The sequence below is a fragment of the Pleurodeles waltl genome, chromosome 8, assembly GCF_031143425.1.
Source record: "Pleurodeles waltl isolate 20211129_DDA chromosome 8, aPleWal1.hap1.20221129, whole genome shotgun sequence".
Lineage (NCBI taxonomy): Eukaryota > Metazoa > Chordata > Amphibia > Caudata > Salamandridae > Pleurodeles > Pleurodeles waltl.
In genome coordinates, this window is record NC_090447.1 from 522,764,754 (window position 1) to 522,791,038 (window position 26,285).

Below are 26,285 nucleotides of genomic sequence, written 5' to 3' on the forward strand. Positions count from 1 at the left end.
AAATTCAACCAGAACACAGGCTGTCCATCAGCTGTTGGCATCACTGGGTGGATGGTTGTCAATGGGCTCTGAGCTCTTCAGATTTCTGTCCACATTTATTGTTGCCTTCAGGAAAATCCATATATTCCTAACCCAGTCTATCTCCCAACCAGTAGCTGCCCACGAGCTTGATTGACCAAAAATGTGTTGATCTATGGGGGTTTTATTTAAAATCCTTTCGCCCGTCTGCATTTTATTCTACTCTGATATAACTGCCTATATATAGAGTGCAGGACTTATTCCCTGGCTAAAGGCTATACAAGTGGCACTGCGAATGTGAGTGTGATGCTACAATGAATATAGAGGACTTACTACTGGTATGCACCAATTCCTTTCTATGATTCCCAAATGACGTATGACACCCAGGGTCAAAACTCGATGCCTCTAAGTGATCAAAACGTAGAAAAGTGTGCCTGGGTGGTCTAATGGGCTTAAATGTAGGGGGACATCCAGTGCCCTCACCCACAGGCTGCCCAACCTTACAGATGACCTGGGCAGTCCCATTTGTCACCAAATTAGTGGGACACCAAATTTGAGGACAACAAAAAAATAAAAATGTAGGGGGCGTCAATTGCATGATTTGCATAGTTTGTCAGCTAGCCTAAATTCACCCCTGCCCTAACATGGGATGGAATCTTTTACATATACGTGTTTTTCAACAGTAGGGTGAAATATATATCCCGAGTTTAAAGTATGGCCTTAGCAGATGTTTCCGCTGCCTCTAAACGTGAATCGGGCAATGCCTTGGCCTGCCAGCACATGCATCTCCGGTGCGATCGGTAGCTGGGATAAATGGTACCCTCATGTCAGTGGGCTTTGGTAGCCCTCTAATTAAATTCCTTAAATAATCACGGTGCGCATTAGTAAACTACTGTTTGTGAGGGAACAGCTGTACGCTCAGCCCACCTGCCTGAAGCCCTGACTGGTTACCTGCATACAGTGCATAATTGCACAGCGCAGCACACGGATTCATGCAGTTCCTGGCATAATCCTCGATTAAAGTTGATACCTCGCCACCCTGCCCTGTAATCAGCTGCTGACAGGAATGATGACGAGACAGAATTAATGACAATAAACATAGCTTTGCTGGCATCTTTCTGTGCCCCCCAGGTGGAGATACTGGCTGAAGAGAGGAAGGTGGACAACAGGGGAGAATGGGCCTCTGCGCTCATACAGATGTGTTCCTGAAAAGCTTGCTTTTTTATAGTTTTATATAGTGCAAACTTGCTCCAGGGGCATCAGAGTGCTTTACAAGACAACCAGGCGTTAAAACTTTTTTAGGCATGAGGGAATTATGTGATTGCTCCAGAATCACAGGATGTTGAGCCAAGGCTGGGATCGAATCTGGTTCCCCAGATACAAAGTCGGCAGCCATATCAACTAGGTCACATCCCCTCCCTTTATAAGCTACGCCATGTCCCCTCCCTTTACAAGCTAGGTCACATCTCCTCCCTTTATAAGCTAGGCACACACCCTCCCTTTATAAGCTAGGCCACATCCCCTCCCTTTATAAGCTAGGCCACATCCCCTCTCTTTATAAGCTACGCCATGTCCCCTCCCTTTACAAGCTAGGTCACATTTCCTCCCTTTATAAGCTAGGCACACACCCTCCCTTTATAAGTCAGGCCACATCCCCTCCCTTTATAAGCTAGGCCACATATCCTCCCTTTATAATCTAGGTCACATCCCCTCCCTTTATAAACTACGTCATGTCCCCTCCCTTTACAAGCTAGGTCACAACTCCTCCCTTTATAAGCTAGGCACACACCCTCCCTTTATAAACTAGGCCACATCCCCTCCCTTTATAAACTACGTCACATCCCCTCCCTTTATAAGCTAGGTCACATCCCCACCCTTTACAAGCTAGGTCACATCCCTCTCCTTTTATAAGCTAGGTCACATCCCCCTCCCTTTGTAAGCTAGGCCACATCCCCTCCCTTTATAAGCTATGTCACATCCCCTCCCTTTATAAGATAGGCCACATCCCCTCCCTTTATAAGATAGGTCACATCCCCTCTCTTTATAAGCTACGCCATCTCCCCTCCCTTTATAAGCTAGGCCACATACCCTCCCTTTATAAATTAGGCCACATCCCCTCCCTTTATAAATTAGGCCACATATTCTCCCTTTATAATCTAGGTCACATACCCTCCCATTTATAAGCTGATCACATCCCCTCCGCTTTATAAGCTAGGTCACATCCCCTCCCTTTATAAGCTAGGTCACTCCCCCTCCCTTTAGAAGCTAGGCCACATCCCATCCCTTTATATGCTAGGTCACATCCCCTCCCTTTATATGCTAGGTCACATCTCCTCCCTTTATAAGCTAGGCCACATACCCTCCGCTTTATAAGCCAGGTCACATCCCCTCCCTTTATAAGCTAGGTCACATCCCCTCCCTTTATATGCTAGGTCACATCCCCCTCCCTTTATAAGCAAGGTCACATCCCCTCCCTTTATAAGCTAGGCCACATACCCTCCACTTTATAAGCTAGGTCACATCCCCCTCCCTTTGTAAACTAGGCCACATCCCCTCCCTTTATAAGCTAAGTCACATCCCCTCCCTTTATGAGCTAGGCCACATACCCTCCGCTCTATAAGCTAGGTCACATCCCCTCCCTTCATATGCTAGGTCACACCCCCTCCCTTTATAAGCTAGGTCACATCCCTCTCATTTTATAAGCTAGGTCACATCCCCCTCCCTTTATAAGCAAGGTCACATCCCTCCCTTTATAAGCTAGGCCACAAACCCTCCGCTTTATAAGCTAGGTCACATCCCCCTCCCTTTATAAGTCTGGCCACATCCCCTCCCTTTATAAGAAAGGCCACATCCCCTCCCTTTATAAGCTGGCCACATTCCCTCTCCTTTTATAAGCTAGGTCACATCCCCCTCCCTTTATATGCTAGGTCACATCCCTCTCCTTTTATAAGCTAGGTCACATCCCCCTCCCATTATAAGCTAGGCCACAAACCCTCCGCATTATAAGCTAGGTCACATCCCCTCCCTTTATATGTTAGGTCACATCCTCTCCCTTTATAAGCTAGGTCACATCCCTCTCCTTTTATAAGCTAGGTCACATTCCCCTCCCTTTATAAGCAAGGTCACATCCCCTCCCTTTATAAGCTAGGTCACAAACCCTTCGCTTTATAAGCTAGGTCACATCCCCCTCCCTTTATAAGCCTGGCCACTTCCCCTCCCTTTATAAGAAAGGCCATATCCCCTCCCTTTATAAGCTGGCCACATTCCCTCCCTTTATAAGCTAGGTCACATCCCCTCCCTTTATAAGCTATGCCACATACCCTCCGCTTTATAAGCTAGGTCACATCCCCTCCCTTTATATGCTAGGTCACATCCCCTCCATTTATAAGCTAGGTCATATCCCTCTCCTTTTATAAGCTAGGTCACATCCCCCTCCCTTTATAAGCAAGGTCACATCCCCTCCCTTTATAAGCTAGGTCACATCCTCCTCCCTTAATAAGCCTGGCCACATCCCCTCCCTTTATAATCTAGGTCACATACCCTCCGCTTTATAAGCTAGGTCACATTCCCTCCCTTTATAAGCTAGGTCACATCCCTCTCCTTTTATAAGCTATGTCACATCCCCCTCCCTGTATAAGCTGGGCCACAAACCCTCCGCTTTATAAGCTAGGTCACATCCCCCTCCCTTTATAAGCCTGGCCACATCCCCTCCCTTTATAAGAAAGGCCACATCCCCTCTCTTTATAAGCAAGGCCACATCCCCTCCTTTTCCTTTCAATTAGTTATGATTCCACTGAAGTCATACCAATTGCTAGTGGTCCTTATGCCACAGCTATGTGTTGTTTAATGGCTTATCACCTAACTGTGCATTAGGGTGCACTGCAAGCATACATACTAGCATTCCTGTTTGTTTACCGTCCCTGCTTGCACAAAAACACCGCCCAGGCACTTCCTCAAATAGATTGGTGCTGCAATAGTAAATTGCACTCTTCTTTAATATTTGGGCATACTTCCATGCTTGTCTTTCACTTGGGATGGTCGGCATCAAAATATTATGGAAGGCACAGACCTACCTAAAGCCTGGCGTCTCAAGGATCCGTGACCTTCATAGATCTGCCAGTTTTCCTCTTGGTGCTCTGGACACCTTTACATCAGACCACATTTGGGCCATTTTCAAAGGTAAATTCGATCATAAATGTAGTTGTATGATCAAGTTTACCTTTTCTGTGCTAGCCAGGAATCCACAAGTACCACTACTTTTAAATACCTTTGTGAATTGGCCTCGAAATGTACAGCTCCCTAAAAATAAAAGTGAAAAGACCCCTCCGTCCTTCCTATTTGTACTTACTGTAGATTATAATCCTTTAACATTACTGTGCTATTCCCATTGTAACTGCTTCAGATGTTATTGGGGTACTTATAAAAGGCTTCATGAATTGGCCCCACCCGTGCTGTGTCAACAAGCAAGAAAGCAAGGAATCGTGCTACTTCTAGCCAATGATGTTGAGGTGCACAGGATGCAAATACTAGTCGCATTGTTATTCAGATCATGGTAAAAGGGAAAGAGAAACAGGACTGCTCCAAATGCTGTAAGATGGAACATGGATCACATATGTGTGCAAAACCAGATGAAGACTGCTTACGTGACGAAAGGTGTGTCCACAGAGAAGCTTTCTTAGGACAGGTTTGTGTCACCTTTAGCCACAAATCTATGGACTAATTTTATCAGCTGGTTTCAGGATTTTTGGCTGCAACACTAACAAGCATTTACAATGCAATGGGTCTTGCGTTTGCTCGAGTTAGAGCTTTAGCGTTGTAAATTCCTAACTGGACTTTTCTTGCCACATAAATTGAAAATGTAACGTAAAACAGTTGACATAAGCAAGCCGCTTCAAAGCTACACGGCTGACATGAGCATGAGCACGAAGGAGAGACACAAAAAAAAGAAGTGCGCTCGCAGTCAAACATATCGACAAAGGTGCAATTATCCAGGCAAGAGGGTCGGTCCCCAAGGTGGTAACAAAACCACCCCAAGGCAAGACAAACGTAAAGCATTTACCAATGTCATCAAAGGATTTTTAAAAGGCAAGCCCACAATCGAGTGAAAGTGATGGGCGTGAGGCAAGCGCGTTAAAAGCCCACATAGATACCAGCACGTCAGAAAAGCAGCGCTTGCGTGCTGCTATGCTCCATCTGAAAACAGGATAAACTCATCTTTCAGAGACACAGAATATACCAATTGAAAAGTGCAAATTGTTACAATGTAACATTTGTTTCCACTGGGAGTATGGCTTCACTTTTATGTTGTTATAGTTTCTCTTTATTGCTTTGCTTTTAAATGTTTTGCCATGCCCCCAAGTCAATGCACAGTGATTGGGAAAAAAAAAACAGTTTTGGGCTCTTCCCACTTCTGACAACCATCTTTCTGAAGAGAGTGGTGAGCCATCTAAGGGAATCCAATCCCTCAAATTTCTCACAATCTGCACATGCAAGAGACTAACATAAACCTCCAGAAAATACCCACAGATATGTAATGGTCTACCCACAAACCTGCACATCACCCGACGTCTTTCATTCTGTCCCAAACTTAAGAATCATCTGTTAAAGTCAATTGACCAAAACTCAATGTTTCCATTATTAGGCTTCATTTGAGATTCTCCAAAGCGCCATTAACATAGACAGACATCACTGCGACAGTGACATGGGCTACATGAGGGGTAGTAATAGTAAGACCCCATAGTGTGCTCTCCGGAGCCAACTCTTAACTTACTTCACTCCTGCATAATTGTGAACAGCATGACACAATCCATCCACCGCACCCGCTAACTGGGCATGAGAGTGACACAATCGCTCACCTTTTAAACCACCTCGTTCACTTGGGCCAGGGCTGCTTGTTGAACACCCCCGTGGAGGGCTTACACTCAACAACACGACGTGCTAAGAGCTCAAGTAACCCGTGAATGTGAGTTTTGAAAAAACTCTGTGACATAACATAATAGAATAATTCTCCAAAACGGTCTCATTTTATCAAGTTTTTTTTTATCGTCCCCTTTTACTCACATGTGCCTGATATCTCAGCTTTGTTTCGCCTTCGTGCACTGTAACTAACTCTTTCTTACTCTTGTTAAAGAAATGTAATGGCCCCAAAAGGTCAGCTGTAACATAAACACAAATACAAGGTTTCTTTTTTATGTGATTCTTGAAACATGCTCATGCAGATCGCCATACTTCTGGCACTCAAAGAACATTTCTGTTGCAACTGGAATACGATCAGTACGATCAGTAAACATTTGCTCTGTTTCCTTTCAAAGTGAGTCTGAAATGGCCTCTCCCGGCAGCCATCTTGGCCTCCCTTTCCCTGCTAATGTGTAAAGTGATACATGGCTTCTTTGGTTATGCAACAACGTGAAAACAATACAGAACCCTCAAATGTTGGCGTGCTTGCTGTATGCTTTTTCAGAAATGTACACCATTGCACACATTCAAGATTCTAATCTCTTCTCAGGTCTCCTGTTATGCAACACAGATCCATATCCTGCTACGTCTGAAACATGCAGAGACGTGGAAGCCAGCAACACACGCAGATACAGCCACACTAAACAAAAAACACGCCAGAACCGGAGAGCAATGTGGCAAACCATGCCAGGTTAAGCATTATTATTTAAACCATGCCAATTAAATAAAGCGTGGTCCAAAAAAATACTCACACAAAATAACCTCGATGCACACATTGCTATAGTGGAAAATTACACTAAGTTGTATCCTCAGTAAAGGTTAACTAATGTCTTCTTAAATGAATACAGCAACTAGCCCAAGACTCATAAGGGTATATTTAAGGAGATGGTATCTCACCGCACCTTGTGCTGTAGTTCTGAGCAAATACCACTGTTTTGAACTTCTACACAGGAAAGGAGATTTTAACACATACCATGTATGCAGATTCATAGAAAGGAATTTCCTATGTATTACATTTGCTGATTCAGGGGGGTGCTGCATTACCCAATTGAGGGCTCCTTCACCCTTTAAACATGGGAAATAATAGAAAACCATAGCCATGTGTAAGGTATATTATAGACCACCAAAATAGCTTGAAGTCAAATATGATCCCTGATAAAGATGAATAGTAGAAGAATGCAACTACAAATAAAGAGCATCAAATATTGAATATAAATGAATGGCTAAATGTTAGGAGCAAAGTTGAAAAGTGGGGCATGTTAAATGAATGTTGGAAATCGCTACGGTCTGGGAAGTTTAAGGCAGCACAGAGTTAGAGAGGGATGAAATGGACAAATGATGCGCTTTAAGGATGGTCAGGAATCGGAACCTGGCACTGCATTAAGGAAATAAGATGAAGTAGCATCCTAATGTGGGGTCTGTAAAAACGCTGTGAGGGTTTGATGACCATGAAGAGATTTTTTAAGGATTTAAATGAAATCATGATAACTTTGAAAGCAGACAGAACAGAACACCTGGGTAGACAGATAGATAGATAGATAGATAGATAGATAGATAGATAGATAGATAGATAGATAGATAGATAGATAGATAGATTTTCAAATAAACAATGTGTGAGAAATTGAAAAAAAAACATTGACTGTACTTATCTTGGATCCAATTCAATATACATAAAATATAAGCATGCAGTAGGTATTTCAATATTTGTTTTATAAACAATACTCTGGTATTGTAATGGTTTCCTCTTTTATCATTTTGTTTCATGAAGAAAATGCACACCTGTCAGTCTGGCAGCCTATCTACACGACTCATGCGTTCATCCTTTATTCATATTTTTGTTGGTGCATCTGCCTGCTTTAGAGCCTTGCTCCAGCTTAGTGTGGACTGGATACAGCAAGGAGTAGTTTGTACAAAGTTTTTTATTTCAGTTCACAAAATGCATTTCACAATTTCTAAGTTTGCAAAAAATTAAATTAAACCGAGTAAACTGCAAGGTAGATTAATAAATACATACATTTTCCTCTAATTTAGATGAACTCACAAAGCAAACAGAACAGGGTGCTAGGATATGTGAGAGGGGTTGCTCATTTCCTCTTTGTCCAAGTAAGGAATGCAGCAGCAGACAATTTGGAATCTTCCGCCTACCATATGGATTCACCCAGCTCAATGTGCGGCCCTACCTCCTCAGTCAGGTCACTATTCTGCAGTGAGGTGCCATGGTCAAAGCTCCCATGGAAACCCAAGAAGACTGGTCAACTACCCCTCACTTGTTTCTAGGAATGTCAGGTTTAAACCTATTAATTTGTGCTTTCTACACAGAGCATACCTCACCCCTTGTAAGATTGCCCGTTTCAACAATACGACCTCAACAGCCTGCCCCAGGGTGCTGAGATGCTTCACATGGTGCAGTCGTGTCCTCAACTGATCAATTTGTGGGAGGTGATGGCAGCGTGTATCAACGAGGTTACCCACAGGTCTATACCCCGTACTCCCCTGACATACCTGCTGGGGGGATTTCCACGTCCCCACAAATGCAATATCACAACCAGGTTTGAGGGCCTAGCAGTGATCCTCGCAAAGAGGCAGATTACCATGCACTGGAAGACCCCTCGAAGCCCAAGACAGACCAAATGGAGGGAGGGTCTCATCCGGTGGACTGGATATGAAAGCACCGTACTACTCCAAGAGGCATGATGAGGCCGTGGGTCACTGGATAACAGCAAAGCATGGGATCACCCAGTGGACTGTGTCAAGGACCCAGACTTAGATACCCCTGATCCTTCTATTTCACCCAGAAGTGAGCATCATGTGGGCAGGGATTCATGCTTTATATTCATCTACAAGCTGTGGAATATGACGTTCTATGCTTTTATGGGGGGCACACAACAAAGAAATAGCTGAGAAGTAACTAGCTGGGAGCCCTTCGGGGGGGGGGGGCAAGGGAATGCACTGGGAGGAGGTCGAGTGGGGGGGAGTTCATGTTTTGTCAGTGAGGGGCTGCACTGAGCCACCTAAGGTGCACCCTTAGCATCACTCCGCATCATATTCCAAGCGACAGAATATTTACTACCAATAGAACATGTGGATTTCTATGCTTTAATGTTTATCAGCCCTCCTGTGGGTTCATTGTGATGTCTTAAACTGAGAAAAATGTTGTTTAAAAAAAATCTGTCTATTGTGTCTTTGAAAAGAGGTGCCAGAGCTCACATCATGCCCTGGCACAATATTGCCTTGGATTCCCCTTGCCGGGCTGGCTGGATACTTCCTGGGTACTTCAGGGCCACCTATGACCAAACGTACACACTTGATTTATTTATAACCAGGTAGAATGTAAGTCAAAACTAAGTTCTTCCATACTAACTGCTTGTACACTGATGTATATTTCTTTAAAAGGTGGTTCTTTCAGCAGTTGCATTTATTTGATTACTTACAGTCATTGAAAAGCAATGGATGCCGTAGATGGAGCATCTTTCAGTACAACACAACAATGGAATTTTTTTGGATCATTCCATTCACTGAGATGCCGACGTCGCTGAATGTGTTTAGATTATTGTGCACGTTAGAAGCGGCTCAGGATTGAACATTTAACAAATCTGTTTTCTTCTGAATGGTTGTACAAAACATCAAGGGACAAAATATAAAATATCCTAAAATATGGATGGTAAGTGCATATAGGAAAGTATAGATGTTCTATTGTTAACTCCACATTTATGTACTTTGATGATTGAAAGTCATTCCTACTTACCTTTCAGTATTTTATACTATATAAAGATTGCCACTTCCACAGGTGCTGCCCTGGTGCCATGTAGTCTAACCATGTGCAGGGGAGGCCACTACTAGTGTAACAGAAGGCACCAGAGGGCTTTCATCACCATCTATAATACCCATTTGTACTTAGTGTTGAAGGGATCAAGGTCATTAGTATGAGACAGCTCCATATAAATGAGTTCCTACTCCTCATATGTAAAACAATTTGAATCCCACTACAATTACAGTGATGTATGTGAATTAATAAAAAATGAAAACTGAGAAACCACATTGGAGGAAACCACATCATCAAAAGCCAATTTTAAGAAAAGAAAATGTTAAGGAAATACAATATAATCTACAAAGAAAGGAAACATTTTAAAGGAAAGATAATTTTAATTAAACATCCAAAATCACACCCTTGGGTGATGGCTAGGGCAGTGAGGGCTTTTTGGGTTCAAGGATGGGTGATATTTAGGGGTAATGAGGACTTTTTAGGGATCAGAGATGGGTGGAGTTAGGGGTGACAAGGGGTGTTTATGGCTTAGGCGTGGGTTGAGTCTAGGGTAGTGAGGGTTTTTTTTGGTCCGCGGATGTGTGGATTTTAGGGGTGGTGAGAGGGTTTTAAGGTTCTAGGAGGGGTAGCGTGTAGGAGTGGGTGAAGCTTAACGCTGGTATTTTTGAGGTTCAATGATGGGTAGGGTTTTGTGGTGGTGAAGGGTTTTTTAGAGTTCAGGAATGGGTGGAGTTTAGGGTAGTGTGGGATTTTACGGGTTCAAGGATAGGTGGAATTTAAATGTAGAAAGGATTTTTAGGATTCAGGGATTCTGTATGTTAGGAGTGGTGAGGTGTCTTAGGGGTCATGAATCGGTGGTTTTCAGTGGCTCTGATGGATTTTTATGGTTCAGGGATGAATGGAATTAAGGTCTGGTTCAGGATTTTAAGGGATCAGGGAAGGGTGAGGTTTAGGCACAGAAAGGGTTTTTTAGGGTTCAGGAATGGGTGAAGTGTAGCAGTAGTGAGGGGAGTTCTAGATTAAGAGGTGGGTAGAGTTCAGGAGTAGAAAGGGCTTTAAGGGTTCAGGGATGGGTGGAGTTTAGGAGTCAGAGATGGGTGTATTTTGAACGTGGAAAGGCAATTTTAAGTGGCAGAGATGGATGGTGTTTAGGGGTGGCGAGAGTTCAGTAGTTCATATTATCCAAAGCAATTGTTTGACAGTGTAAAAGATATAAATCTGAAATAATCTCCCCTGAGGTAAAGGACTTAAATAAATACCTTCGACAAACATGTTTCTGAGAGTAAAATCTTTACACCTAAAAAAAATAAGTATGAAGAACCCAATTTTAAATAAGCATTTGAAATGCAATGGGTCTCACATGTTCTCGAGTTAGAACTATTAGCGTTGTAAATTCCAAACAGGACTTTTCTTGCCACATAAATTGAAATGAAAAGTAAAACAGTTGACATAAGCGAGCTGATTCTAAATGCCATGAGCACGAAGGAGAGACACAAAAGGAAAAAAAGTTTGCTTACAGTCAAACGTATCGGCAGTCGTGCAAGGCACTAACAAAACCTCCCCAAGGAAGGACAAGTGTAAAGCATTTACCAATGATAACAAAGGATTTTTGAAAGGCAAGCCGACTAACAAGTGAAAGCTATGGGTGTGAGGTGGGCCTGGTAAAAACCCACAATACTTACAACAGGTCAAAGCGCTTGCGCACTCGACCTAAGAAAGACATTCTATGAAAAGGTAAATGCCATTCATCCTGAAAATTTCCATTAAACCGTTTAGATGAAATAGGTTCTCAATAATTGTATTTGATTAAATTGTTTTTCTATAAAATCACATACAACCTAATTACGAAACTTGCTATTGTACTGCTGTCCCGCCCACCCAAGATTAATCTTAGATGAATACCTGCAAGAAGGTGGACAGTGGCAGGAGTGGGTGGGGTTGAAGCAGGTCCTTGAAAAATTGTGATGCAATCAGGAACTGCATCCTACCTATGGAGATCCTCTGGATTAATGGTAAAATCAGAGGGCTGCTTGCAAAGTTGTCGGAGCAGCACACACAAGCACTGCTTTGCCGATGCGTGCCAACACAACTCCCTTCACCATCTACATAAGAGCAGAGACTTCCGTTTTGGCAGGTGCCTGGGCAGCATATATAATACTATAGCATCTATCTTATTGAGATACAAATGACAACAAATCATACTCCCAAGAGTGTCCGCTCTGAATGCAAAAACTCATACTCCAGTTCACACCTCCAGATAAACCCTTAATTCACGTCCTTCATCCTTCCAGAGGTACTCCCTCCCCGCCACATAAACCAAACCCTTACACATTTGTTTGAATGTTAACACATCTTTCAAATTCTTGTAGTTATCTTTATTGATTAATTTCAATAGTATTATTCATATATCATGAATCACAATTTCCTCTTGTTAAAATGCAAGACTCTGTTCCCATAGTTTCACAACATAGGGTCTGTTCGCATTTAACACCTTAGATTTACCCGTATGCTTAGTTTATTGCCTGAATAGAATGCATTATGGTGACACCTGTTTGTAACGTAGGCCTGTTTCCGTGGTACGCATAAACGTGCCCAACTTCCTCACGACGAACAATTTAACATCTTGTGCTGTACAAGGAGTCAGAGATCTCATCCTACAAGTAGATCTGCAAAATTACTCACCCTCTTGGTATTGACAATGCAACGCTTTCAAAGTACTTATTTTTAATATGTCCTCATGCACACTGCTCCAGTTGCCCAATGCACTTATTAGTGGGTGGCAAGTAATGAAAACAGCCTTGATTTGTGACTCAAGAACAGCTAATCACATCAAAATGGCTGTAATCTCTTTCCCCAATCCGCTCTTACTCCGCCACCGCACATTACGTGGAAGCCCTGCATGTGTCGAGATATGAAGTTTCTCACACAAAGCTTCTGCACCTGAAGAGGAAAGGGTGTAGGTTACATCTGCCAGAGGTTGGACCTCAATGTCACCTTAAAACGTTATACTTGTCTACTGTGTCGATCAGGAGGGTCTATAATCTGCAAATGGCCCTGAGGAAAAACAGGTGAGGAGATACATTCTGTCGGGATTATGTCATCCCTGTTTCTCTTCCCTTCAAAAGGATGGCAGCTTTCCAGTTGCACAAGGTGCAGCTCTTCCTCAACAGATACTGGGCGTTTGTTATTTTTTTAAATTCTAAATACAGAAGAGTCTTTTATCCTGGACCCCCATTGGAGAAGTGCGCTGACAACCGGGGCTGCCCAGACCTGAAGCCTAGTTCCTCATGCGTCGCACCGGAAGTACAGGGCGTCCAGTCCCCGATTATAAGAAGGGGCTTTGTCTGCTACAGAAACTTAGGCAGTGGCCGGGAGCATGGGACTGGGTTTCCTGCTGTTTATTATGAATGAAAAAAAATTCCTGTTCACGATTTTCTGCGGACCTTGCCTCCTTTTTACTTGCATTGGAAATAAAAACTTTACTTTTATTGTGTATAGAAATGAGTATGGCGTTGCGCAGCATGCTGTGTGTCACTTTCTCTCGCACTGGGACTACCCAAGTGACTGCAGAGCTTTCTCCAGAGGGTAACTGCTTCACTTTGAATACAAAGTCAATTTTCACAGTGTTCCTCAACTCCTTGACGTTTAATCACAAATGCATTCTGGAGTATGCAAAACAGCATACGTAGCAATCTTTAAGATAAGTTATATTATGTTAAGGACATTAGATATAGCGCAGATCTCATCCCCGAAAGGGCATCATGGCGCTATAGCGTAGTCCAGAAGAAGGAAAAAGCCTGCAAGGGATCCCTAAAAAAGCCAGGTTTTGAGGTGCTTCTTGAAGTGCAAAAGATCCGGCCATACTCTTGCCATGCTCTTACAAGCCTTTTTGAAGTGGCCCCACAACATCTAAAACCCAAAATGGGAACAGCCGAGGAATCCTCATGTAGAATTAGTACAACTAGAAAGGACTAGATAAGTCCTTTATCCCTCTTTGAAATTTTACTAGTAAGGAGTTGGTGCTTTCACGGCTGATTGACAAAATCATGGAAGAGTACATAAAGGAAGATTGCGGTAGTACTCTTTTATGTACACTTACATGCCTTTATGAACATCTAAAATGGAAATAAAATAGGAATTTTTCAGGGACTTTCATGTGTATCTAGTTAGAACTGAACAGAATGAGCCCTCTTTTACTGCTGGGAGTTGGCTGCTTCAGAGCTGATTCACAAAGGCATGTAAAGGATTTCTCATATAGTATTACTTCCTGTTGTCCAAAATGGTTTCCTAAATCATCCTCTGATGTGTAAGCATAGTAAGGCAGCAGCATCATGTTTAAAGCATGTCTCCAAACATTACACAACTCGCCCTACACCGCTCAACTAGATCTGTAAGACCCCAATGCAAATCGGAGTGCTTTTCTGCTATGATACAGATGCTTTTTTGCCTATCAGAGTTGGATCAGCAAATAAAATGAATGAACATGTTCAAAAGCTTTTGTTTAGGTGTGGGTCAGGGGCAACACAGAGTGCACAGGGGAAAGAAGCAACACAGAGGGCTGGTTGGGGAGGAGAAGCAGATGGTGAACGGAAGCAACACGAAAGGCAAGGTGGTGAGAAGAAACAACGGGTGCAATTAGTAATGTGGAATGGATGGGGAGAAGCGCATTGGCGAGAAAGCAACGAGGGGAACACTAGAGTGAGTGCAAAATGGAGGGTGGCGGGAAGAAGCATACGGGGCAACAGTGAGCAACACGGAATGCAGGGTACATGAGGGAACAGCCCGAAAACACATGCACTCTCATAGAGTGGGTAACCAAAAAGAATAAAGTAGTGCTTGAAGAGCAAGCAGTGGTAGTATAGAAACCAGCCAATGAAAAAGGATGATGAGGAGGGTATGCTACACAGAAGAGACAAAAACAGGATGGACAAGCTGGCGCACAAATAATACACAGACAAATGAGAATGATAGAAAAATCAACCATTGGTAAACAAATGGGAGGGCTTCAAGCCCCTCTATGTTCTTGGTAATCCCACAATAGGTCTTCCGCTACTAGATAGCTGTGGTGTCTGGTAGGCTCAACCTAAAAAGGAAATAAACGAGCCATGGTAGTACTTTGAAACATGAATTAAAGCCTGTGCAAGGCATGCTGTGAGCACGTGCAGTATGAGTTGTTTAACATGAATTCGTAAGATTGACACAGTTTTCCATTAGAAGACATTGATCAAGGATGGAGGAATTTGGAGAGACCCCATAATAGAGACGACAACCATACCTCAACCCACCCACTCTTCCGCAACACTTCCTTTCACCTGGAGTAATTATCCAATGCCAGAAACTCCAAATGGCGCTGCCTTGACAAACGTTGGCTATATGCAGGGCCACTGGAATTACGTGATTCCATGGCTGTGACACTTTTCATATAATTATGGATTTGCGGCCCTTGCCAAATAATTCATAATCTGATGCATAATTTGTAGACTTCAACAAAAAATGTTTCAGCTCCAAAAGATAAACATGACAGGAAAAAAGCAGCACAGGCGGTGCCGTGCAGTGACAGGCCCTTTGCAAGGCTTAGCTGGTCACCTTTCAGTTGACACATTTCCTATTTAGGTGTTGAAGTGGTACTAGTCATGCGAAACATTTGTCCAGACTATCTGTTCAAATAACAAATTAATACTGCCAAAGAATGGAGTGCACCATGCTACATAATTTGCCTTTCCTTGCCTCACAATTTAGTCAACTGGGGCTTCATAATTTGGTCCTTTATTGCTGCAACATTCCAGTGGCCCTTACTATAAGGTGTGCTCCATGCGAAAGTATATTCAGTTTGTTGGGTCTGGCTAGTTTTGTTTTCCTTGACACCATCCGCTTGCCTCCTTGTATACAAAATCAGCATCACTCGATATAAATTATTCACGTCAGATTGTTCTGCTGCATTAACAGAAGAGTCTGGCAGAGCCAGAAGTGTTACAACAGATCATGGAAAGTGAATGCCTGTTTAAATGTAAACAGATTACAGCATTTCACACTGTACGGTTTTATCACATGGCAGTGCTGCGATGTGAGGATTCAATGTGCTGAATTCAACAACACTCAATTGATAGTATTTAAATATAGAATTTCTTCAACTCTTTCACGGAAGGCGCCATTCATGAACAAATGACCACCCAACTAGCTCCATTCCGATGGCATGTGGCAAACCCAGAACCCCATCGCAGCACCCTCACACAACCCGCCACGCACGAGCCACAGTGAGGAGACAGGCTTTTAAGGCGCCCAGCCACTCCTCACTGTCATTTAGGGCATCATACCACTTTTCGGGGAATTACATTGCAGTAATTTCACACCAACAAAATGCAAGCCAGTACCTTGCACTTTTTGCTTGATGTTAATTTTCATGATCCTGAGCTTCTCTGCTCGTGGTGAGGTAGTACATGCATTCCAGGAGGGATCACACCTGATTTCCACACAGTTTCTCTCTTTCCGACCAGCTAAATCTGTGCAAATGTTGTCTTTTTTTCCTGGTGCAATGAACATCAGGAAAACTCTTAGCTGTGCAGTACTTTTCCATATTGCAGAATACTGAGATGTGATTCATCCATCCTGGTATCTCCCCGGGACTGGAATTGAGGGACCTCGGTGGACTCCAGTTGATGTTCTTGCTTCCAGTAAGTCTAGTGGTGCAGTTACTGGCAGCTGAAGGAGGCCTTGAGTTCCACAGTGCGCTGCTCTCCAGTCCAGCACATTTTTCAAAGTAACAAGTTTATTGATTGGAAACAGTGGTGTTCCCAGAGGGCCAGAAGGTTGTCGTTGCCACAGTAGGAAACACATAATAAGTCTTATCATTGTGTGTTTTCATTCTGCTTGCAATGTGTCATTTCCATATCATTTCCAGCTTTAAATATACTTCAAAAACAACACAGTAAATAAGTATTGGGGGGAAATGGTTCCCCCAATATTCCCATCCTTCATGGGGAGTGTTTCTCCACCAGCATAATTATTTTGTTGGAGAAAGAAAAAAGAAAAAGTTGCTGCACATGCGCAACACACCAACTGCAAGGTAATTATAAGGCAGGACGAGCACTCACGTGATCTACAACGTGCAGAGATTTGCCTTAACATTCAAGGAGATTTTTATTAATTCACTGAAAGTCAGAAATCTACTCCCACTGCAGGAGGAAAGCTAAAGAGAATAGAATGCTCAAAATGTGGACGCCACTGGGCACATGTTTATGTTGACCTATTAAAACCAGATCTATTGCTTTTGCCAGTGCTTTCTTATCAGTGTTTATGAAGTGCGCAAGCAAACAAAATGTGAGTATTGATTCAAACATTAAAGAAATCTGGTGCAGTGCAAATACAAAACAAAAACAATTGCTTTCTATATATGATTCAGGTGGGCCATAAAGAATGTAATGCGTAATGGTTCTGTGTACTTTTGAAATGTAAAATAATCCCACATGCATTGCAATGCAGGCAACCCACAGAAGGCAGAATGATACAGCAAACAGCCAATAACATAAAGCGCGAGAGTAATATTCCTCTGCGAGGAATCAAACCCCATTCACAGTATTATGTCAAGTAATTGGTAGTAATAGATATGCAGACAGTTGCACTATCGAGCCAGACCTAAAAAGCAGGCATAAACAGTTGTGCCCCTCTCCATTGCACTCAATATGCACATGTAGGCACACATGCGCAGAGTGCAATATGCTATTCAGTATCATTGCTGTGTCTTCCAGGGGCCATGACTAACGAAAGATGGAGTCCCAAGTGGGTCATGATGCCCTTACCCTCCCTCGACAATGGTAATCAGTAGCATATGCACTTAGTGGGTCTGCATGTGTGGTTTATGCCACATCATTTTTCGATATATAATAGCTATAAAAGCAGTGTGTTTAACAAATACCAGAAACAAGGGGTTGAGTCCAGACAGTGAGATAAAATCAGAATAACTAGGCCTTGAGAGTCTGATGCTTTCTTCTGTTAAGTGATTCTCCAAGGAAATCTGTAATGCTTTAAGCAATGCTATCAAGGCAAACAAGCTTTAGTGTCGTAATAACCCCTTTGCACTAAGATAATAACAGGTTATTAGCCACGTTTATTTCACCAGAATGGCATAAATATATGTATCAATGGTTATCCACAATCAGCACGCAAGTTGAAGCTATGGTTGGGTACAACTTCTCATTGCAACTAGGTAGCAAACACCCACACAGATGTAATGGTGATTCCAAATAAAGACTTTGTATTTGAGTAGGATTGCAGCATTTGTTGTTTAGAATGGCTAAACTGATACCACTAGATCGCAGTCTTACAGTCGAAGATGCTGTAAATCGGGTGCACTTGTTAATTTACCCAATATGGCCTCCTGCAATATTCATTGTGTCTCCCATTAATCAACTTAGCCAGGATAATTCTGATGTGTCCCATCTAGGGCTCTGAAAAGGGGAAATTACCTTCCAGTAGCACATTCTGCAACACTTGGCACTAGGAGCAGGTTTGAACAAAGCCTCTTGTAGAACTGACAGTTTATGTTCAATTCTACGCAGATCAAACAATGAAGCAAATTGATAAAGCATAACTTTTGCTCTCCAATTTAAAAAAATGGAGTGAAAAGATACTGTTTCAATTCTTTAGTTAAGGAGTAAATACTGTACCTAAATATTGAGTACCAAAATATTGTGATGTTAAGCATAGATGGACATGTAATGACTTACTAATATTGAAACCACATCCACATACCTTGAAGATATGTAGTAAACATATACTCAGTGTTGGGCTAGTCTGCCCCATACTGAGTATATTTGGAGTTACATACAGTAAACATCAACTCAGTGTTGGAGTGTAACAGTCTGTCAGATCCAGCTTGAAAGTGCCAATGTGTGGGATTTTGTTTTTTTTTTAATTCCTTCATGGACCACCGGATCGAAAAAAATTACCTACACACGGGCTCTTTCAAGCTCATTTCAAGTCCAAAGTGAAAAAGGCCGGCTGACAGGCCAGTCCAAAATTGCCTAAACATGCTTTTATATAATTACCTTCACAACATTTTTGTACTCAATGTTTAGGCTAAGATATTTTGGATATCGATTTTATATGCCTGCCAAAAGGCACCATTTTACACTGCACCTAACTCCTAAAGAAATATATTGAGAATTGAGACTGGGGATGTGTGGGTTGCTGGACACGCAGTTGCTTCACCTTTAGTTCAAGAAAAATGGCACCCACGATGTGGAAACTGAAACATATCCTAATCCATCTTGATCTGTTGCAATGCCTGATCTAGAAACTAAGGCCCATATTTTAACTTTTTGACGCAAATCAGCACTGGGGCAATTTGCGTCAAAAAGTTTACCGCTGGCTAACGCCATTCCAACACAACAGCCGAGCACCTTATTTATGGAATTAATTAAGTTAGCCGGCGCTGCGGCCTGGTTAGCGTCAAAATAAATAACTCTAACCGGGCAGTGGAGGCGAAGGGAAGACTGGGGGTTGTGCACCAAAGAATGGTGCAAGTCAGGTTAGAGTCAAAAATATTGGCTCTAACCTGACTTGCGTCATTTTTTGACACACAACCCCCATGGAAATGACTCCTCCCTTAGCAAAGACAGGAGTCATGGCCCCCTGCCCAATGGCCATTGGGCACAGTGGCATGTCGGGGGGGCCAAATTAGGCACCCTATGCCACTTTAAAAAAAAAAAAAAATATATATATATATATATATATATATATACTTACCTGCACTTACCTGCACTCACCATGGGTGGGTCCCCCCATCCATGGGTGTCCACCAGGGGTGGGCTAGAGTGGCAGGAGGTGTCCCTGGATGCTGTGGACTGCTTCCATGGTCTCCCACCATGGAAATGAGCCCACAGGTCTCTTAACGCCTGCCCTGACCCAGGCGTTAAAAAACAGCGCAAATCTGTCTGGGCGCCATGTTTTAAGGCCCGCCTCCTGTGCGTCATTTTGACGCCGGAGGATAAATAAGGCGTATATGCCTTAGAGTCATTTTTTACACTGGGATGCCTACCTTGCATGTCATTAGCACAAGGTAGGTTTTCACGTATAGAAAATGACTCAAACTCCATAACTTTGGCGCTGGACGGGTCTAGCGCCAAAGTATAAGTATGGAGTAAAGTTTGCGCCGAATTTGCATTAAAAAAATGACGCATATCCAGCGCAAACAGAGTATAAATATGGGCCTAAGATCTTTAGTTGAGTAAAGGTCTAGCTACTGGTTGTAAGGGCCTGATTACAACCTTGGCGGAGGGGATTACTCTGTCACAAATGTGACTGATATCCCGTCTGCCATATTACAAGTTCCATAGAACATAATGGTATTTGTAACACAGCGGGCTGGATATCTGTCACGTTTGTGATGGAGTACTCCCCTCCGCCAAAGACGTAATGAGGCCCTAAGTATGTAATATGACTTTATCTTGCAAAATTTGTGTATTTCTCACAAACCTACAAAGAATTACATGAAGTTTGCAGAATTCTACCTTGACTTGGTGTTCACTATGCTCTAAAAAGGAGGGTCCTGATTTCTGTGGCCATTGCTTGACTACACTGGCTTTTAGTTAAATGAGGATCCTATTTATGGGTCTCTGTTTAGTTCACGAAGTTTTGTAAAATCCAAAATAGAATTTGTGCTATATCTACCTAATCGTTAACTGAAACCACAGATGGGGACCCTGGAGCCATAACTTCCGGCCACCATAGACAATCCATATATTGTCTGTTGCTATAGGTAGCCATATTCAGGGCCACTGGATTTATGCGTTTATGAAGCTGCGGAGGTTTCCACAGAATTATGGATTTGGTGCACTTGCCACAAGATCCATCACCTAGTGTATAATTTGAAGATTTTAGCCAAAAAACGTTTCTAGCTCATATGGATCAAAAGTTAGAAAAAACGACCCCTTGCCTGTTGCCACTCAAGGGAACATGCCAAGGATGAACTGTTTATCTTTCAGTTGCTGGTTGCTCTAATTTAGTGTTAATTTGACACTAACGAGATGTAACTTTTACCTAAATAGTGTTAATATATGTTAAAAAAAGACAACATAAGCATGTAATACTGCTGCACAATGAGCAGCATTACACTGAACAACTTGGCTTTTCTTGCCACATAATTTATTCAAATCTGCCGCATAAATTTGTCTTAGGCTGATGCGTAAATCCAGTTACCATGGCCATAACATTTATGTTATTTGGAGCTGAGAGAGCTTTTGTGGTGCTGACTAGTCTCAAAATAGTGTTACAGCGCTTTAAAGCACCGCGCAAGAGCTCGCAGGTGCAGACGCAGAAAGCGCCTTGCTACGGCAGCTCATGGCATCTCACGTTAAAAAGGGACATTTCACAGCAATCATTTCCTCGAACCCATCCCATTCATTTATTTTTCCCTGCTGGAGCGGAGAAACGTTAGCATTTTTTGATGTTTCCGGATGCTAATGGCAGCGCAGTCTGCTGACAGGCCCGGCTGCGGCGGTACGTTTCTGCCTACTCATCAGCACACATTGTTTTATGCCGTTTGTGCTTCCTCAGCTCTAATGCGATTTCTACCGTTTCTGCCCACCTTCCAGCCTCTCCGCCCTCAGTCGCAGCCTCGCCGGCAGTACGGGTGCCGCTGACACCAGCGGCCACCCTCCGCCCCTCCTGCTCTGAAAAAGAAAATTCTTTAAGATACATTCGTTTCATATAGCTCTTAAATCTGACTATTAGCCTGTTTCTGGGCGCTCGGGATAATGACAGATAAGCAAGTTTACCAGAGGAATCGTGTCACCAACGACCTAGTGCTCCTGTTTTTCGTTAACATCTAAATGCATTCTGGGAGATGTAGTCCTCGTTAGCTTCCGGTCGTACATTTTAACGTATAGGAAAGCAAATATGTGAAAAGCCCACGACTGGAGCATTGCATCCTTGGCAACAGTCCTCAATTGACCTTACAGATACGTTCACTGAGGTATAAGGAAATAAAATGATTTGCCTACGATCACACACAGCGGTGATTTGGAGAGCTGACATTACAATTCACAGACGCTGCCTGTATCCAAGGGGTGGGAGGAGATTCCGCGTGCTCTGCCTCAGCATATTCAAAACAATAAGGTGGAGGCAAATTCAAGGGTGGGGGTAGATGCCTGATTGGCACTGGTACTTATGCCCAGGTCTGTGTCTTGTCTAGTGAACTATTTAACCACGAGGCCTACAATGGCAAGAAAGGTCCCCCTCTGCGAAGTTGCCTTGGGCTTTATGGAGCCAAAATATGCGGCATGGTTGAGTAAATTAGGCGACAAGAAAAGGCATATTATGCGGCTATATGCGGCACATTGTGTAATAGAATTACTTCACTGTTGCATCATTTTTCAACGTGGTAACTCTGTATAGGTATTGGTTACACCTCATTAGTACCAGTTTAACACCCAGATACAGTAATCTATAATTGTGCGAAAATCAACGCAGCTGCACAATCGCATAATTCCAGTGGCCCATGAGGGTGGCACAGAACGGCCGGTGCTGCTAGTGAAGGATGTGGGTAGGCGTTGCCGTCCTAAGGAGGCTACATTTCACTAAATAGTTTGGAGAGGAACTCTCTTCACGTTTTCCCTTTTACATATGTCTAGGTATTTCAGCCTCCATGCCTGGTTAGTCACTGAGCTCCTCCTTTGCTTCCTCAGTCTACTGATATTACATTTTTGGAGGCCTACTTAATATTTTCCCTGTGCGCGATTTTTCCCTTGTGCATGTGCTGTACATCTCTTGCTATGCTTGGTCAGGCAATGAGTTTAATCAGTTGCTCACTGCATCTTCTGAAAATTCGCGGTCGGGGGCCTGCTAAGTATTTCTTCTATGTCTCATCCTTCCTTGTACCTGTGGTTGGTTCTGCCAATTGACTTGCCTGGGCAGGCAACGAGTGCCTTCCTTAAATATTCCTGCTAGGAATGGGTGTCCTTTAAATATTTCTTCTATGTCCCATCTTTCCCTCATCCGGGATACTAAGAAGGAGCTTCCCACCGTTATGTGTGCCTTATTACTATACCACTCAAGCGTTGCGGAGATTCAGCCTTAATTATTTATTAAGGAGATTTAAAGTAGGTCAGCCGGCAAGTAGCCTGCAGTGGAGTGCCATATGGCCTGCAAGCACACCACCCTGCAGTATTATTTCACTAATACGAGGCGATGACATACTTATATCAGCTGCTCACGACGGGCGGGCAGCAGTCGGCGCACCACAAATTCTTATAGTAAAATAAAATGTCTGTATTTCAGTTTCGTAAAAGTAATGCTTCACGTGCTAACAACCTTTGTAGATTCATTCATCTTAGATAAGCATATCCATAGAGGTTGTTATCTCCTTACTGTGTAAAGCAACTATGATATGCTTGCTCCAAATTTGGAAACATCAACCAACCGTGCTTTCTCCTATTGTGTTTTTCCAACTGGGATATAGGCAAAGCGGGATTGCAAATCACATCGAGCTGGATTGAGATTAATGCTCCACTGCATTTTGGGACAAATCGTGATTAGGAACTGTTCTGTCATGATCACGCCCTACACGGAGCAGGACTGGGGCTCATGCTAAGCAGGATTAGAGCTTATATCGAGCACGATTGATAAGTATGCTGATCATGAATCATGATAAGGAATTAGAACAACTATTCTATGGACCCAGGCAGAACAAGAATCAGAACCTACACCATGCATAATTGGGGTACATACCAAACAAGATTCAGACTTATTGCATGCATGAGTTGGATCTATACCAAGGGTGACTGCTTACAAGATTGTGGTTTACTCCAACAATGACTCAGACTTATACTGACACTGAGTAGGAACTAAAGTGAACATAAGCGGGACCTACACCGAGCAAGATTGGGGTTATACTAAGCAATTTTGTTACATAAATCAAGCTTGATAGGTACTTGTACCAACAGTGACAGAGTCCAGGATTGAGCATTATACTGAGCATGATTCAAATTTAATGCAGGAAACCCTATTTCTTTTACCTGAAACTCACACTTCCCCAATTTTTTCAGTTTTTTGAAGGGGAGCCTGTAATGCACAGTAGCGGATGCTTGGGGTGTGAATCACAAAAACATTTATGAGAACCGGGAATAGTATTACAGGATTATTCTTTTATGCCTTTGTGAACTGGCCCCAAAACGTTCAGCACCCGAATGTATGTGAATATTCCCTCAGTATCCCATTTTCTTCCTGTGTCAGATGTGGGGCAGTTCACAAGTGCTTGTAGGAGTACGAGAAGGAGGAGTACTACTTCGCACACTCCTGAATGCCCTTGTGAATGGGCCACAATGCCTCTATCATCTCATGATTTTAGATCTCACAGATGAAGCAGTGTGAACTTGTACATTTTTTGTTTGCACACCCACAATCCTAAAGAAACCTGGAGGATTTCTCGAAGAAGCACAAACTGAATGAGATTTCTTCCTCTCTTCGTCAGTGCCATTTGGAGCTACTCTCTCCTCGAGTGCTGAGTTTGGAGACCTCAGCTGCTATCAAACTCTAGTTGGCATTTACTAGTTAGTGTAGCATATGTGGCATGCCTGGTGAAGTCCCTCCCCCCAAACACTTCCACCAAGCACTACTAGGACGTGTTTTGAAAAGCAGCCATGAGAGGCAGTGCACACAGTGGGTTCTGTGGCTCATGTCTCAGTGCAGAGCGTTCCAGGTAAGGCGTTGGCATGCTTCGCTATACTTACTGAGCTAGTTCTCCACTGGCTCCACCGTGCAACCTTCACGCTTGCAAAGCATAAGTACACTTTATCCTGTTTTCCCCACTGTAAACGTCGCACTCCTTACTATGCGGGAGGTACGGACTCCTCAATCCCTGAATTACTTATTCTTTCATTCGCACAACTCATATCTCAATTTTCTCTCATTGTTTTTAACTAGTCTACTTAAGTGCACCTCGACAGGTGGCGACTTCAAGAAACAACTCTCATTGCCAGGGGCGGCTCATCCATGAGGGCGGAGGAGCGGTGCCCCCCTGCCAGCAGCGACAGCTGCAAAACTTTTACCAAACAACAATATTAAACTGTGTTTATTATCATTGTTTGGTAAAAGGGTGGGGCCATGGGGGTGACGAGCACTTGAGGGGAGTGCACAGATCACTTCCCTTAGAGCGTATGTGTGTTTGGTCAGCCGTCTCAGGCCGGCCAAACACACATGCGCTGTAGGTTCGCTTGCTGGGCTAGAGAGAGCCTGCACAGGCTCCCAGTCTGCCTGGGAGAGCCCTGGCTGGGCACTCCCAGCCCATCCTGACGCTGCTTTGAGCAGCATCAGGATTGGGCACAGGGCAGGCTGGGAGCCTGTGCCTGTAGCGAGGAGAAGCAGGAGCAGAGCTCAGCAGTTAAGGTACTTTTTTTTTTTTTTTAGTTTTTATTCTATTTTAATCCCCCCCGCGTGCCGCTTCGCCCCTTCTACTTGCCGCAATCCGCTCCTGCTCACTGCACATTGGTGCCAAATGCAATGTTGTTTAATATCAATAAAACAAGAACTTAAATCTCTACAATGAGATACAATCTCAGTGAACAAACCTAGCAGTTGGCTTGTTAAGCATACAAGGTGTAATGCCTTGCACACGTAACCGTATGCAAATCTATTTGCAGTGAAAGTTCTAACAGTGCTTAATTTGTAAAACAGTAAATGCTATGGCCCTCAGTTTTGCTCAGGATCCCGCAACCGGTACTACGAAAATGAGGGGTGCCGAAAACAAAGACTGATCTTGATTGCACCTCATGCCTAATTCATCCACCACCGTACACTCCCTGCTTCTACCTTTGGTTTTTACATCTTCAACTTTCTTACCTCCTTTGTGATTTTGTTTCACTTGCTCTGGATGAAAGTCTGATGAGGACAAATACATGGCAGTCTCCAAAAAGCGGGTGCCAGTGGGCCCCACCTGGAACCACCACATCAAATTAAACACAGAGTTCCATGTATTAGTGTTGCTTCTTCCATTCAAGTAGATTTATAATTGCACCTTTTGGAGCATTTTCATCTGCTGACAATTTGTTTCCATGGTTAGCCTGAGAACTCGCTGAGGTCAGACCCACTTCCGGGTTTTGTTCTTCTGGCAGCCATTTCCAGAACACACCTGCTTCTTTTTCAAACTGGTAGATCGATACAGGTCTTGCTGAAAACGTGCTCCTGTTCTCTGTCATTCTCAGCCATGATACATCATTCCTGTGCAGCAACATAACACACAAATTTTGCATACAAACACACAGAAGATGACAGGCCTGTAGACATACCTGCCAGATAATTAAGTTTGAGCATTCTGAATGAAGGGTGGGGAGGATGAAAAATACATTATAAAATAGTTAAGGCAATTATGCACCACACGTAGCACTATAGTTTAACTAAACAACCCCTGCCTTGAACTGGTGACACAAAGGACTGAACATGGAACCAAGAAACAACCCCAAAAAGATAATATTTGCGTTGAGAGGTTGTAAGACCAGCTGCCACTACCAACAAGCATTGGCAAAGCCAAAAGGTCTGTCATTGGCTTCCAGTGTTT

The 26,285-nt window shown here is 43.2% G+C and overlaps 1 protein-coding gene across 1 annotated transcript in view; it reads right to left on the reverse strand.

Annotated features, from left to right (window-relative positions):
* Positions 1-26,285, reverse strand: part of NHS (NHS actin remodeling regulator) — a 377,883-nt gene that overhangs the window by 309,206 nt on the left and 42,392 nt on the right. The window lies entirely within an intron of this gene.